We start from the raw sequence: 3,705 nt of genomic DNA on the forward strand, positions 1-3,705 counted from the left end.
TTAATCATCTTAACAGTAAAAACTCACATGAAACTTCAAGATACAAGGTGCCATGAGAGTCTCAACATGGAAAGCCGTCACTATAACTACAAGCAAGGTACAAACATGCTTCTACTTTTACCTACATAAGCTGAAAGATGTTTAAAATACTGGGTTAATAAAGATCTTTTAGTAAAATGACTTAGGCAGGCTTAAACTAGCAAGGATTAAGGATGAATCCTTATTAATTGGAAGATCTGAGACATATTTTATACTTCATTTTACAAAATCAGAAATACTTATTTTGAAACAAGATAAGACATGGTCTACCTGTCAGAAAACTACCACTCAGAAATATTTTTTCATCCACAAAGCAGGTAAAACATACAAACACTTAAATTTTATATTGGCACCAAAAAGGTTAATTGCCCTGCCTTCTTGAATTAGAAAAACTAAAGCTGAGCAATAAGTAGTTTTGCAGGTGTTTGAACATGCCTCAGCCTTTAAATCAGTAAAATACTCTCTAAAAAATTCTGATTACAAAAGTAATACACACTTATAAAAATTTCAAACAGAACAAAATAAAAAGAAAAACAGAGTGAAAGTCCCTGAAAACCCTCTGGGACCAAACCCCAAAACAAGAAAAACCACACTGAACAATTTGGTGCATATATCTTTCCAAATCTTTCACTCTATTATAGGTACAAAATACACACACCTTGGTTGGCTCATATTATACATAGTGTTTACCACTTGCATTTTACATTTAATATAACACCAATGTCAGTACATGTTGGCTAGATGATATTCTATCATTAAGTATCATTTTAGAAATGGCAAAATCACTTTTTCAAATCAATTACACATTTGTAATTTTAAAGAAAATAGAATCCTAAGACACAAAGACAAATATCTAAAAATATTTTCTATCTTTTCACCAGCGTGGAACATTTCATTCCTTTTTCACACAAAACAAACATGACTGAAGAGATTAACTATAATCTCCACGTTCATACAGAATGCTCCATTTGTTAAGCCTACCTGAAAAGAATAAAACATTCAGATGATTAATTCACTTACACTTTAAAAGCTAAGTCCGCGTACGAGCAGTTATAGTATGATCCTTTTTAGTCTAGTTTCAATTGAATAACAATGAAAAAATTGGGTAAATGATAGCAGTTAATAACTTGAAAAATCTAGAAATTCAAGGCTTAGATCGCCAACTACAACACTGCTGTTTATATTTTTTTTCTAGTTGGCAGCAAATGCTGCTGGAATTCAATGCTGATTGCTTACAGTTCCTTCACATCACACATTCAGTCAGGATAATAAGGAGAACTTTTTTTTAAAGAGGAGAACATAACATGCTTATTATGGACTGAGATTAAGACATAAATTTTTTTTGCTTGAAAGTAATGATTGTGTAGCACATGGGACATTTGTCAACTGCTTCAGCACACTCTTTACAAGTGACCAGATGTCCACAAGGAATAAAAACCACCACAATATTTCTATCCATACAGATTTTGCAAAGCTTATCTTCTTGTAGGTGCCTTAGTTGCTCCTCAGTACTAATCTCCTTCTGCAGAGAAGTCTGACTTGATTGATCTTGTGTAGTATCTTTCTGAGCACTCACTAGATCTGCAACTAGAACTTCAAGTGATACATAGTTGCTCCCAGATGTCTGAATTTTTTTCTTCCATTGTTTTCTTAACATCCCTGAAACTAAATCCCATTCATATAGCTTCTTGTACCATAGGATTGTGGAAGATGGTATCATCAATTTTCTGAGTCAATGTAGGTGTTTTTTCAGCAGTTCTTACCAGAGACTCCTCAAGTGAACAGGTTAAGTGAATATTGTTTATATATTCTTGTCCCTTCTCTTCCAACAGATATTTACACCCAGGATACCACTTGGCATGTTGTTCCCAGGGGTCTTCACTGGGCTTCCAATCAGTTAGTCCTCCTCCACAGTGAAAGCACTTTACTTTATCACCTTCACCTAAAGCATAAAATCCAGCTCTCATGAGCTGCTCCTTGTTAACTGAGTATGTCCACATCTCAAAAGTAATGCTCCGGGCTGCATACTCTGCTGTGGCTGGATTTCTTGGAGGAATTGTTGAATTTGGGAAATTCCTATCAGAACTTACATCAGATTCATTTCGAACATTAATATTCTGGCCCAAAACAAAGAAGCAGTTCGGAAAGTGTCGTCTGTGTTCTGACCAGGCACGGTCAAAAGGTTCCCAATTTTTCAGTTTTCCACCACAACAGAAGCACTGCACTCGATCGTCAATACCTGTAGAGTCCAGCACTAGCTAACTCCCTGGGAGTCAGGTGGGTGCAGTCTGGCCAGTTCTGGAATGATTTTAATCTAGCTTCTTCACTACACATGGTAGGATTCCTTGGGTATACAGTGTCTGATATATGTACAACCTGTCCAGTTCGTAAAAGATAGCCTGCACGAGTCTCGGGCGGTCTGTCTACAGCAAAATGATTTCTGCTTCCCAGATAGTTTTCAGCTTTGTACTGACCATTTTGGACACCAACATTTGTAGGCTGTGCAGCACTATTTTCAAAATAAAATCCCTTGATAAATCTACAATTTGGGGATACTTTTTTGTGTCTTCCAACTGCTGAGTCTCCATATTGCCATCTATCCACTGCTGCATGACAACTAAAGCAGCGCACGGTATCTCCTTCACTGGTATACAGAAAACCTGCTCAGGCCAGTGTTGAGGCTGAAACAGGACTACTACTCAGAAAATTAGCAAAAGTTTTTAATCTATTTAACTCTTCTACAAATTCTCCATCCTTACTGATGTCTGCAGTCACACATGCTTTAGATGCTTCAAAACTGTTACAAGTCACCTTCTCTTGAAAACAAGACTCGTCCACTTTTTAATGGCCTTCCATAAGGTCACGTGTGTGGAAGTACACAAGAGCTGTCTGTAGGCTAGAGATCTAAATGATCCAGTTGAAGGCCTGGAGCTAACTAAACTCCTGTGTGAGGTCCCATGTGAGTCTACGTCAGGAGCCCAAAGGTTTTATGAGGGAAGGTTGAAGGGTCTGTGCTGGAAGGCTGAAGATGATGACCAAGGTGAAGGTAAAGACTGGAGCTTCTCTCAGCTCTGAGCAACCCCGGCCCCTGACTTGAAGGACAGCAGCCAGCAGGTCAGCCACACAGTGGTCTTCAGGCAGCATGGAAGATGGGAGCGCCCTCGGGAAGCTCTTGGACAAGGTCCAGGCCTACTTCACGGCAGGGGGCAAGGTGTGGCTCTCTGTGCTGTTCATCTTCTGTATCCTGCTGCTGGGCAAGGCAGTGGAGTCGGCCTGGGGTGACAAGCCGTCAGCTTTTCTTTGTAACATGCAGCAGCCTGGCTGTGAGAATGTGAGTTATGACAAGTCCTTCCCCATCTCACACGTGCGATTCTGGGTGCTGCAGATCATCTTCGTGTCAGTGCCCTCGCTGCTCTACCTGGCTCACATCTTCTACCCTCTGGCCCAGGCTTGCCTGGCTCCACGCAGCACCCGCTTGGGGCACCGCCAAGGTACCACCACTTCGCAGAGCAGGAAGGGGGTAGCCGGGGAAAAAAACCCGAAGTCCCCTGCAACCCACCCCCACCTGCCCCCAAGAATGAATATAATATTGAAGTGGATGCCACTTGAACATATACTCATAAGTGAAATAAACCAGACACACATGTGTAAATATCATATAGCTTC

The 3,705-nt window shown here is 40.3% G+C and overlaps 1 pseudogene; it reads right to left on the bottom strand.

Moving 5' to 3' along the window:
• Positions 1-1,085: 1,085 nt before the first annotated feature.
• Positions 1,086-3,183, bottom strand: LOC101585980 (annotated as a pseudogene).
• Between the last annotated feature and the right edge of the window lie 522 nt (positions 3,184-3,705).

This window comes from Octodon degus, unplaced genomic scaffold (genome assembly GCF_000260255.1).
Source record: "Octodon degus isolate 3935 unplaced genomic scaffold, OctDeg1.0 scaffold00304, whole genome shotgun sequence".
Lineage (NCBI taxonomy): Eukaryota > Metazoa > Chordata > Mammalia > Rodentia > Octodontidae > Octodon > Octodon degus.